Source organism: Heliangelus exortis, chromosome 3, assembly GCF_036169615.1.
Source record: "Heliangelus exortis chromosome 3, bHelExo1.hap1, whole genome shotgun sequence".
NCBI classification, from domain to species: Eukaryota; Metazoa; Chordata; class Aves; order Apodiformes; family Trochilidae; genus Heliangelus; species Heliangelus exortis.
In genome coordinates, this window is record NC_092424.1 from 29,391,355 (window position 1) to 29,404,968 (window position 13,614).

A 13,614-nucleotide genomic window follows, 5' to 3' on the forward strand; every position below is an offset into this window, starting at 1 on the left:
CTCCTCAAATATTTATTTTCTGGCTTTTTTGTTGAAGCAATTATTTGTGCTATGTAAAAATGGATTGCTACAAATCCAAGGTTTATGGTTGAGGGAAGAGGTTGATTAGCAGCATGCTTACTGTGCTGTCTGTTTTCCGTGTACAGACTGAAGGGAAGGGGAAAATGCTTCCATGAATCAGAGCCACTGAATTTTACTAATAGCTCTGAAGGATCTGATTCTTACCTAAAAAAATAATTTAAGGTATGGAATTAATGGTAAGCTTTATACTGTACACACTGTGGGCTGGTACAAATCAAATGTTTCATGTGTCTCTTTTACAGCTTCTCTGCATCTAATGATCAGTTAGCTAAGCCTAAATAACCATTTATTAATGTTAAATTGTTAGAATTTTTAAAATGAACAGTTTGGGAACTTCTGCTTTGCTGCCTATTGTCCTCCAAACTGTTTCTTGTCCCCAGCCTGTGTTAATAAAGAAAATCAATCCCTCTCTATGCAGATAAACTTATTAGCAGTATTCATGTGAAATAACTTTCTGATTTATTGAGAAAATAGGACTTGTCACATGTAGGAAAAGCATCTAGACTTCAGTCATCCTACCTAGGCTAGCCACAGACATCTCTGATAAGGGATTTTATCCCCAGTTAACTGCTTAGGAAAGACAGGATGAATATATAGGAAGATGCAACTCCAGAAGACGTTTTTTCCATGTTTTTCCTCCAAAAGGAAAGCTTGACATCAGCTTTGCTTTATTATATCTGTGTCTACTTGTAGAGCTAGCACCGAATACACAAACACTTCCAGGTACTACTTTTAGTTTTACAGCACTAGAGACAATCTATTTTTATTTCAGTGTTATGTTGCTTAGCTTCAGTTGTTCTCAGATGAGTTATTCCTATATTATTTAGGTGTTGTTGAGCAAAGAAGCAATCTCTGGGCTCAGTAATTTGGCTTTGAAAGCCTTTACCTTCTTCATAATAACTTTATTTCTGCCTATTTTCACTTTATTAAGTTTTCTGTAGTTGCTTTTGGTGATACTTCAGAAACTACTGTGTGTGTACAGTGTGGCTTTTGGGTTTTTTTAAAGACATTTTTAAAATTCCTTGACCTAGCAAACTCTGCCTTGTAATGTATTAGATGGGAAACCTGACTTCTAAACAAGCAGAGGGTACAAAAACTATTCTTTTCCTAAATCTCTATTACTGACCTTGCAAAAGGCCTATTAGGAAAAAGTCAGTGTTGATCACTTTTACCACAGAGAAAATTTATGAGTCTATTATCTCACATAATCCAGCTAGGTAGTGTTATGTGCACTTTATGTGAAGTTCTTCATGTGTGCTTGATAAATGACTAGCAGCATTATTAACAAGGATTTGTGTAGAAGCCCTGAAGTTAATTAATGTTTCTGTGGGTAATAATCTGGTAGTATCAAAATCAGTACAAACACAGAAAAAAAACCCCCACAGAGTAGAGATTATAGAAAGGCTAGACCTGTTTGAATAGCAGAAGTATGGTGGTAAAGACTCTTCAATGCATGAATTGTGACAATGTGAGAGGTAGCACAAAATTCTGATAGTCTCTGCCTGGACTGGAACAGAGCCTGGAGTCTCCAGCTGTGAAAGTTGTAGCTTGCCTTTCCCTTTGTGCTGGTTTCAGTTTAAGTATCCAGATTCTATGATTCTCATTATATTTTCTTCCTGTCAATTTATTGTTGATTGATTCTCCCTCACCTTTCTCTCCATGCTATATACTACTGTCATATTTTAATTCCTTGGTATAGTACCTGTTGCATGGTCTACTTGCTGTATTTTCGTGCTATAACATTATTTTTTCCTCCAGTGATTTATCAGATTAGTATTCAGCACTTTAAAAATGCTTCAGTTTTACTCTCCCTATGGACTTTCCTTTATGAGTGCTTACTTCAAGCAAAGTACAGATTATGTTATCATATTGTAAAATCCTAATAATACTAATAAATGCCTCTAGTGGACTTTTTTTTTTTTTTTTTTTGAGGCGATTGGATCGGTGTCCCATAGCAGTGGGTTTATTAGAAAGGAAAAGTCAAATTAAAAAGCAGAATTAAAGCTAGCTCTATACGATAGAAAATGAGAAATTTAATTTTTACTGTCTAGAAAGTGTTTGCAGTTTCCACGTGCTCTGCTGACAATAATGGGATCACGCTAGAATGAAAAGAATAAAATTCATAACTCACAAAGGCAGAAACAAGCCTTCTGAGTGGTATAGCATATTTCATAGCATAAAATATTCAGAATATTTGTCCCAATAAAGTCAAGCCACCACTGGTGCAGTATTGAAAAGGGGCAGAAAATATATTGGCAGTTATTTCTGTTTCTCTGAACGTGATTGACATGTGCTGCTTGTGTTTTACTTGGAGTGTCGGATTATTGATAAATAATTAACAGATAGCTTTTCTCTTCATTTATATCTAGTCATGTAATTTACTTTCCAGCATGCACATTGCTGCTGCAATAGATGCTTTTGGTGGGCTTGATCTTGGACTGCTTGCTCTGTTTGGAGCATTTTAAATCTACTGGAAACAAAAATTTTGGCATGTAATGAGGCAGTGTGCTGTTGTGAGCAAGTTACACTGGTTTCCAGTGGTGTCTTGGGTAAAGACTGCAGAGTCTGAGGGCTCTGTGCATGGAACCATACCCTCAAAGTCCTTCCAACTGGTTCTGCACAAACCCAGCTGTGTAAATTGTGGGTACTGATTATGAAGGAACAAATTATATGGTGCCTGCAGATAGACAGGTGGTATGTGATATTACATCTCAGATGACAGAAACAGCTACAGAAATGTTTTTAAATGTTCCGGCAAACTGGGAGCTGCTTCTGGCACAGTATGGCTGTGAACAGTGGAATTCTGAAATTCAGCTGGTAGGTCCCAGATGGTCTAAAAGGATTTGCAAAGTATCCATTTTCAGATGGTTTGAGAACAGTCTGTGTTACCTGACTGTTCTCTGCATAGGCCAGGTTGCTTTTTTCTCTCTTAATGCAGGTGATTGTTAGCTGCAGAATGTAGAGAAGGTCACACTGGTTGTAGTTGCAGAGCTGGGCTTTCTGACAGTTGTCCAAAGGTCAGGCTGCTTGTTCTTTTATTATCTGTCTTGGGTGTAAATAAATAAATGAAATACTTTGAGCGAAAAAAAAAAAATCCCAAACTATAGTAGTTCAGAATATCCTTTCAGATGAAATGGCACTGTATTCCCTTACAAAAGGTTGCATAGAAGAACATGAAAAAAACGTATCAATTTGGCTTCTTTTGAAAATGCTCTCTTAAGACTGCCAACTTGGAAAACAACTGAAAAAAGCAATGGGAATGATGTGACAGCTCAAGTGTCTTCTTTAAAGGATAAGGAAAGTCCTCAATAGCTCTCCTCCATCAGTACAAATTGCTACAGAAAGCTATTTATTGTATGCTGCCCAGAATTAATAAATTGAGCTATTGATGTAGGATCCAGGTCATTGTCTAAGCTGGAGGGAAGACTTAGGGGCAGAGTGCCTTGCTCAAAAAATATTTCTGTTTCTGGGCAGAAACTATTTTCTCTGGGATACAGAGCTCATGCTGAATCAGCACTTGTGATAATGAATCTTTTTCTAAAAGTTGAGGATTTCTGTGCATTAGTGACAGTGTAATATATTAAGGGTGAGACTGATAATAGTACTAAGTAATCATCCCTTTTAAAATACTAATTACTTTGATGAGCATCAACAAGAGTATCAGTGTAAGTACAGGGTGTGCTTAGTACCATTTAGATACCTCATTTTGATAACAGCTCTAATTAGGTGATGTTTTGTAAAAGCTGAAAATTGGTAGTATTTGCATTGCTACAGTACCTTGTGGATTCTCTTCATCAGCAGTTTTGGTACTTGCACTCTTTCTTTATAATTTTTTTGTCTTACACAATGTGTTTAATCCCTTGAGCAGATGGAACATACCCAATATATTTAAGTGTGCCCTGACATGGGTGCTAGGAGAAGAGTGCTTTTCAGGTCTCTGGGTTCAGTCCCGCAGCAGTGTCAATCCACAGCTCTCAGCTGGGGCCATCTGGGCAGTTCCAGGGGAGGAAGAGGCATCCGTGAAGCTGCATCAGCTTCCTGAAGCAGTGTACCACAAGGTCTCCTGGGCACTAAAACTGTCCTAGGAAAGCAGTGCTAACATATCCCATAACATAGTCAGGGCTCTGTGGGATCCAGGCTTGCTTCATGTACTTTCTGAGTGTTTGCTTATGAGTTGGTTGTGCTTTACAATTTTGTCAAGTTTGTCAGATTGAACTAATGTGTTGCAAAAGGAGACTTTTTCACTGAGCAGCATAACAACTGGAGCAAGACTATTTTTTTAGGTCCAGCATCTTTTTTAAGATGTGTCATGTGTTTGAGTAAACCTAAAGAAGCTCATGGAGTTGTTTGAATTTCTTTGTCACATTTTCTTCCTTGGTTATCTTGTTTTAGGAATGATAGTACATCTTACATCTTCTTGTGACTCTTGCAAGTGTTGGATTCAAATCTGTTGACATTACTGCTGAAGAGGCAGTGTCATTCTAATCCAAAACTTTTTTTGTATTCTTTCATGGAGAGTGTATACCTTATGCTATCCCTTAAACCCACACCAGATCAGTGTGTGGAACCACTCTTATGTTGGTTTTCAAGGAGTCAGGTCACACAAGGTAAAAAAAGCATCAGTTACTAATATCACTTTGTACAGTGGCAGAAAATCAGGTTTGACCTTGCTATAAATTGTGCTGTTATTTCTGTGTTGGAAACAGAGAGGACAATTGTTCGTTTTTGTGAGATACTGAAAAGTAAAAAGATATGGAACACAAAAAAAGCCTTGTTATTTGCAGGGGTTCAAAACATAATTAGGAATTCCTCCTTATTTTCTAAGGAGCCTTTAGGGTATTTTGGGGTCACATATATGAGTTTTAATTTCTGCTGAAATTCGTTTCCATTCTAAAAACCTATTTTTTTAGTGAAAGTTCAGATTTCCCCAGTTTTTGATATTATAAGATTATGAGACTCTAGGCATGATTCCTGTTCATGGAACATATAACAATTCATCACTGATAAGATTGTGTATAATACAGAAATGAAGAAGTAATGCTTGCAATTTCTGTTTAAGGAAATAGCTGTCACCAGTTTTTCATTATAGTTCTAATCTAACAATCCTATGGCTGAATTTCATGAACAGCCAAGATTCTGGATATTGCTGGTTCTGGATTTCTCCAGAAAAATTTACAAATAGATCTTTTGTGATTTTTTTTTTTTTTTTTTCCCTTGTGTTACACACATCTTTTATTTATCAAAACTTGAAACTTCTATTCCTTCTCTTTTAGTGTAAAAAGAGTAGTTTAAGGACACTGATATTGAACACCAGCTGTAAGGTTATGTATTTCTTTCCGCAGGCAGAAGAGGGAGGATTGTTTGGAGACATTGTCTGTAGCTCTGAGAGCTGTTCACAGTTTCTGCTACATTGTTAGAAATGGAAGAGTTTGTAAGAACTCTTGCAGATTAGGATTAGAAGCAATAGATGAACAAATGGTGAAAGGGGAAATACGGAGTGACTGAAGCCCAACTCTGAGCATATCACTTTATCTGAAGCACTCTCATTACAAACAGTTGCTGAATGTTTTTTTCTATTCAAGGTCAATGAGAATAAAAAATTTTGTACACTAATCAGATGAGAAGTTCATTATTTTGTTTCAGAGGCAAAGGAACACTTAATTTTTAGCTCTGAAAGTCATGCTGTTTAACTCTATAAAGCTAACTGGAAAGTTTTATTTAAAAAAATAATAATTTAGAAATATGTATTTTTAAAGGTAGCCACAAGAAAAGTGCAGAAAATGCTTGTTTTTAATAGGGTCAAGTTTCTTTAAGAACTTAATAAATTATTTTTTAAAATTATACCTATTTTTATCAAAGATATTTTCAGCTCAATAATGCATAATAGAAAAGTGCATAATCAAGCATGGCAGAAAGGGACTGTTGCAGTCCTATAGTTAAGGGTGCACTAGTGTTTGTATTACAGTCCTGTATATTTTACAGGTAAGATGGTTGTATTAATTGCTTTCAGACTAAACCATAGAAAGATGGAGACCTGAGATCACAAGTTGTATTTTTAAAATTGCGTTCTGGGAATTTCTTAGCTACTGTGATTTGTTTACGGTATACTGAATTCCCAAGGTCCCCATTAAGGTTCACAGTTGCTGTAAAGACAGTTTTGTATAAACAGTGGTTGGCACAGTACCTGTGGATGTAGTTTACAGTCTCACACCCTCAGCCAGTGGCTTGCAATTTAAATAGATGCTTAATCCCACCAGATCAGTGCCTTTGAGTGTATTACTAACTGAAGCATGGGTCTGAAATTCCACTTGGGCTTACTGAGGTCTTTGTGCTCACTGGAAACATGAGGCCCAGCATGTCCCTCTTGGATCCAGAGGGCCAACTGTTGAGATATTTGCTGGTAGATAAAACTGTTGAGTTCTCATCCTTTGCTCCTCAGCTGTGCATGTTGGCTCAGGGGAAGCATGAGCCTATTCTAAATCTCCACAATCAACCTCCTTCCTTGGGTGTGCTCTGGGATGCTTCTGATATGGACTCCACTCTTGTATGGAGCAATGTGGGGAATGGTGTAATGTAAGTAAGACAGGAAGACATGCTGGGTTTCTTAGCTGGGACCTAAATCACTTAAACTTGGGGCCCAGATAAAAACTAAGTAATAAAGCAAATAGTTCCTATAGTTTTAGTTTCCTCACAAAGCTCTTTGGATTATCTTTAGCTCATGCTACATGATCTGCAACTTTTCTGTGGTCAAGTAGAATACCCTGTCAGGAAAACCTCTGGAAAATTCACTAAGTGTTCATCAGAAAAGGAGGCCTTGTTCTTTTCTCATTTGGGTTTTAATTTTGAGGTGACTTTATTTCATTTGGGATTACTGCTTGCTTGGACTGAAGAGAAATAGGCTAAAGTTGTTATTGCTGAGAGCAGGACAAGTTTTTCATACCTTGCTTGTTCTCTTCCTACCTGTATCTTGAGGACAAGAGTGTTGATTTACCCTTGCCATCTGAGAGTGTTATACCAGGAACAAGGAATAGCTTTGAGAACAAAAAAGTGAACTTCACATCAATACATTTTCTAAACTTTTATTTTCAAAAATGAGCACGAAGACAGTTTCTCTTTCAGAGAGAATGAGATGTTACTGTCATATTTGGCCAGAGGTACTGATGATTTACTCCACAGCATCAAAACAAAGTGTAGAGAGAGATTGTCACAGAGCCTCAGGTACTTATCCACTTGCTGCTGAAGAAGAGATATCAGATAGGAAGGGATATACAGAATTTTTATATACAGAGACATCTGTATATAAGGGATGGCGTTACTGGAAACATTTGTCTTTTCATCTAGAATGTTGAAAAGCTTTTTATGCTATGTATTAATGCAAATTGCTTGCCAATTTAATATCAACAGCACCTAAATAGTAAGTAATTGCTTATGATAATAAGTGCCAGCCTCCCATTGAATACCTGTCCTACTGAGACTCCAGCATGTGTGAGCAAGGAATATGTTTGAGAGTCTCCTTTGAGAGCTACCCAGGATATGAACAAAGCCTTCTAGACTTAAATAATGAATCTTAATTTCTGATTGATGTTCATTAGATGAACATTTCTAAGATAGAAAGGCTTCTTTTCCTTATGACTTGTACAATTTAATTTAACAATTTTCAAGTTAAATAGCACACAGTTGTTTTTTCAATTTTTGGGTGTTTTCAGTGGATTTACTCTTTGTGTGATGTGTAGGAACATTTCCAGAAGTGTTTTATGTGAAGTGGTGGAAGGATATACTGTATTGTGGAAGTCCTCTTTTCTTAGCAAATGTTCTTATTTGGCTTGGCTTGAATTGGGTTCTTTTTAGAAAACTAAGATGAATGCTTATTGAAAAATGTGCTATCTCTGAGCACATTTCACTGCAGAATAATTTTCCACATGCATTGGTATTGCTTATAGTTTTGAAGCGTTCTAAACATCTTTGGGCATATTACTATAAAGTGCTGTATTAAAGTTAGTCTTCCCAAACTAGCAATCATAATTTCCTCCAGCCAGACCTTCAGAAGTTTAAAAAAAAATCACTGCTTTAATTAGGCTGAGTGTGGTGATTAACTGCTCCCCTTTCTTGCATATACGAGTGTCCTAAGTCATAGATAATAGTACTGGTATATGAAGTGTCAGAGTTGACACTTGAAATAGCCTCCTTTTGAGATGCATGAATAGCTTACACCCCAAAACTGTTTTCTCAGAATCTCTCCAAACAGCATTGTGGAATCCAGTGATTAACCTGTGCTCCTTAATTAATCAACTGTGTAAAATAGTGCAAACCAAGAAGATTATTTTTCACTGCAGCTTTTTAACCTCTGAATCTGGCAGTGAATTGTTGCTTGCAGACAGCAGCATAAGGATTTTCCAAGGAAGAATGATATCCATTATCATAATGACAAGGCATGTAGCATTTTTGTGCCAGACCACAATTGGAAATGTATTATGTAGCAGAACAGAAAGTAGGAAGGAAGTGAATTGGCTCAATCTGACTGGCCTCTATTAGCTGTTATTATAATGGTATAATAACCTTAAAGATTCAAATACAGCTCAACCTGTGTACCCCTTTTAAAAACTATTCATTTTTTTTTTTGTGCAGATTTGATAACATATATAAACATTGTTGTCCTAAAATCAGTCCCTGGGATAATGACTAGGAAATCTTTCCAGATAGAGTATCGTTTGTAGCTATTTGCTGGTTCTTAGTTTTGGGCTTCCCTTGGGCCAACAAAACAGATTTTTTTACATCATATACCTCTTCTACCTGATACTTTTCTGAGGCCTGAGTACAAGTAATAGCAGTGAAGACTAGTTTTATTATTAAAATTTGAGGATTTTTAAAATCGGTTATTACTTTGTATATCAAATGAAATGAAATGTCATGAATTTGGGGGCTTGCTTATGCTTGGAGTTAGCAAGACAGTACAAGAACAAGACTGCAGTTAATATTTAGTGGGTTCATCAGGCTTTCCCTTTACTGACACTCCTCTAGCAACTGAACAGCTGCTTCAGTGGAGGATCCACATGCTTCAGGGAGGCTTTAGCTCTTTGTTTTTCCAAACATATAGTATCTTTCATTTAATTTCTTTTTTTTTTTTTTTTAGAAGAGTAGTTGCTATTTTGCATATCAGGATGTAACAGTTTTACTTCAGCTATTGTATGTTGACTTGAGAGTATTCAGAAGTGCTACCCCAGCACTATTTTAGCTAGCAGTTAGTAATTGAGTAATCAGTAGGAGAACGTGTATGCCACAGGAATTCTTACTCTTCACTACCTTTACAAACAAACAATATCAAACTTCATTGCACATTATCTATAATACAGCTTACTATTTTCCAAAGAGGATCCATCTCAGAAGACTCTGGAAGTTACCATATTGCCAGTACCATTTTTCTGCTGTGATAGCAGCATCTTTTCTCAGTCCAATGTCTGACGTCTTTGTGCTTGTATCATTTTTAAGTGAATTTAACAGTCAGTGGTGCTCTTATTTTCAGCATGCTATGCATTTCTTCTAAGTATTCCAGGGTTTCTCAGGAGTAAATTATGAGATGCACAATTCAGCAAGGAAGATAATACAAATGTCACTTAAAAATAACATGCAAGATAGGGTAGCTGGAGTATTGTATTAGTAAGGAAGCCAATGAGACTTTAGCCTAGAAGCATACTAGACATTTGCAGCCATCTTCATGTCCATTTTAAACAAATGAAATAACTTAAGGCCAGTTATTTCAAAGGTTTGTGTCTTCATTTACAGAATAGTAATTTGATTTTTAAAGGTTGTTCAGAAATGCTGCAACACTTCTGAGAATCAGCATACTGCTGTAGATGCTTGAATAAAAACATAACTTCGGGCACTCTGTTTTGCATGAAATATTGACATATAAAAAGACTATTATACTATTTCTTTGAAAAGTACATTGCTGTTTGATGGACCTATACAGAGAAACTTTAATGTTGGATTTTCTTCTTTTGCTTCTTTTGACCTACATGCACATCTGTGCTGAGCCACGTTTGCGAGAGATGTTTCAGATCCATAAGCAGTTTGTCCTGAACTCACAGGCTTCTCTGCTGAGTCAGCAAGCTTGCAAGCTCAAGGTACTTGGCTTATGGAATTTCTAACTTTTGCCAGGTATCCATTGAGTTTGTAAGGTTCCTGGACTGGAACCACTGAATGATTTCACATAGGCCACCAACAGATGGTAGCAACATTTGGTCTCTGTCAACCTGCGTAGTATTTGAGCTAATGTCCTAGTTTTTGCATCCTGTTACAAATCCCTTCAAGTAACCAGCCCGTTAACTGCATTCATTTTGTATGTTGGCAAAACTGATAAGCTCTAAGAAGCAAATCAGTGCATGTGAAGTCCCTTTATTTTAATGGAATTTAATGTAACATTAGTTAAATCAAAATATAGGGCCTTGACATTCCCTATTGTGAGGGGCATAAGAATCAGAACAGTCCTATTGTCTTCAAGAGTACTTAAGTTTACTAATTTCACTCTGATAATGCCTTTACATTATATCTGTCCAGAAATATTTTGTCTAATTGTCTTCTCATATTTGTCTCCTAACAATGCAATTTTCAGTTTTCTAGACACTGTTCAAGAAATTTTTCTCTAACTATATGTTGGGAAGGTTGTAGAAAAACTAAAAACTTCCCTTATTTAGAGACTTTTGACTTTTAATTCCATCTGACTTCTTGGCAAGCTTTCAGGAAAAGACATGTATCCTTGTTACCTTTAATAGAGTTATAATGGATTAAAATATTTCATGTTGACTGCAGTATGACTTTTAAAGCAGGATTTGGTTTCAGAAATATATAATTTTCTAACCATCTGCATTACATAAAGGTGCAAAGCAATAACAGGGAATTACTTGGCTTACATTTCATACAGCAGTATTCTAAACTCATTTTCAACAGCCATCCCTACTGGAAAAGTGGTAGGTAATAGACAGACATTAAAATTTTTAGAATGAGAGATTTGGAAAAGAACAATTTTTTTTCTGAGTCTGTGTCAGATTACTGTTAGAAAGACTGTACCCTTTAAGTAAAGAAATACTATTTTTTCTATAAATGAACATGCTACTGAGATCAACAAACACCAGAGCTTTTTAGTGTGGACGTTTGAAGTATAATTAAAAAAAAAAAAAAACAAAAACAGAATCGGTGCCTAAATACTAACAAGTCTGTTGTCATTCAGTAAATCAACTCATGTTTTGTTAATGTCAGAGGAACAGATATTCTCATTTCTCTATTTCTATGGAGTCCTTTCAGCTAGCTTAGCTAAGGTCCTTCTCAAAATTATATTCATTTTAAACACAATTGAAAGCTCTTAGTTTGATGTGCCTACTCAAACTGAGTAGTGCATTACTCCAGTTAAGTGATCTAATCTAAATCAATGGGGTCATTCAAGATATAAGATGCTTCTTGATTTGAGTAAAAAGACAAAATCACTCCAGTTGGAAAAGCCTTTAAATTCTTTGAAACTTTTATTTTAGCCATCTGTGTCATTTATGGTGTAAGAATGATGCTAACTTGTAATACTGATGCTAAGCTGGATAGGAATTGTTTTCTATAGGCAAACACATCTGTTGATCATTATTTACCAGTTTTATTTGTTTGTCCTTTAGTGACCATATTGAAATCAATAGAGCTATATATCCTTACTGTAGACAAATATGATATATTTTGACTTGTAATATGAAGATTTTGTTCCAAAAGAAGCAAAAATAATGAACATTGATTATTATTTTTTTTTAATGGAGTAGTGCCTTGTATCCTAAATGTTACTTTCTCTTACTGCAAGAATCTACTACCTTCTGTTCCTTTGTCCCTTAACAGCTCCTGATGACACTTCAAATGTGTGTCACCATAGTCTGGCTAACAAAGCACCCTGAATGTATTGACTACCAAGTGCCCTACAGGCTATTGCCAGGCAAAAAGTACAGTGGCTGAGCTCTTCCTATTTCTCTTTTACACAGTTATTGATTTTCATTAAACCGCTAAGAGTAAATTTTGTTTGAAAGTTGTGTCTACTCCTCTCTCAAATTTGGCTGAACTTTACTATTAGATTGAAAATATATTAGAAGATGAGCAAGGACAGTAGATATGTCGTGCAGCCCTATAAGGTTATTCTGTGCAGAGAAACTGTCTGAAAATAAGACTTCACATTTGAAACTAGAGAACTAAAATTACAAGAGCAATTGGAACTGGAATGGAGTATTTTTTCCTCCACTTTATTATGGCATATAGTGTAAATATAAGTGATAAAATATCAAGCACTAAGACAGAAACAGGAGGGTTTGTGTTTGTATACCACCTTTAACATTTAAATAAGCTTGGCAATCTCTTCACATGGAAAAGCATTTCTCTGTTGCATTATTGGGAGAGATATGATATGAACTTCTTCATGTAGAAGCCTTCCACTGAGTTCTCAGAAAATGCAGGGAAATAACTAGAATAAGAATATCCATCAGTCCAGGTGGCCAAAGGTGAAGCTGCCTGTTCGTCAGTAGAGCTGGTGAATAGCATCAGGTTGACGACTCCTTTTAGTCAAGAGCCTGTTGCCAGAAAGTCATATTCTGGGAAGACTCTAGGAAGTACTCTAGACAGGTGAGAATTCTATTGCACTACTTACTTTATCAGATCATTGTGGTCTCCAAATGCCATTGGCAAATACTGGAGGAAAGAAGGAATAAGTTTTCCACCAGACTGGCTTTCTGGTTTTCTTCTTTAGTGTTCCTGGTTTGTTTGTTTTGTGTGCATGTGTTGGGGTGGGGTGGATGTGGTGTAGGGGTGTGTGTGTGTGTGTCTGTGTTCAGACAGGGAGCAGAGTGCTGAGCTGATTAAGGTTCCTACAGTAAAACTTTTCTCTGTCTTAGTGTCTTGAATCTGCAGTAAATGTCACTGCAAAGGCTAGGATGCTTAGCTTGACTTGAGACTGTTTTTCTATTGTCACCTAGACCTTTACATGAAAACAGCTCTTGGGGATAGCTGAATATAATAAGCTGTGTACAGTGCTGTTTTATAGATCTCTCTGAAAACTTGGATGTAGTGTGATAAAAAGCCTTGTAAGCTCTGATAAAGCAAATAAAGGTTTCTGTAGTGGTTTGGTAAAGCAAGTTCTATATACAATGTAAAGTTGTGTTTGAATTTATAGTAGCTACATAGTGTGGTTTCTGTTTATCAATGTAGAAGGCTGTCTTATCTCTACCTGTTTAATATTGATAGGTTGATAGATAAACTGGAAGAGGCTGTATACAGCAGCATTGAAGTTAAGACTTCCTTTTGTGGTCTGTTTTATATTTTTATATCCTTCGTTTTGCTGACTCATTTTAATTATTTTTAATTTAAATTATTGCTTCAGCTGATGATTGAACTGCTTGAGTTTATGTTAATCTACTTATTGTGTGAGTGAAACTAGTTTCTTGCTCATAACTTTCAAGGCAGCTCCTATGCTATGAGATAGGGTCCAGTTCTAGATTATAATCAGAACAGTGTTAATCTATG

The 13,614-nt window shown here is 36.2% G+C and overlaps 1 protein-coding gene across 24 annotated transcripts in view; it reads left to right on the forward strand.

Annotated features, from left to right (window-relative positions):
* The window catches only part of NRXN1 (neurexin 1), a 705,459-nt gene that overhangs the window by 459,247 nt on the left and 232,598 nt on the right, over positions 1–13,614 (forward strand). The gene's annotated exons all lie outside the window — the stretch shown is intronic.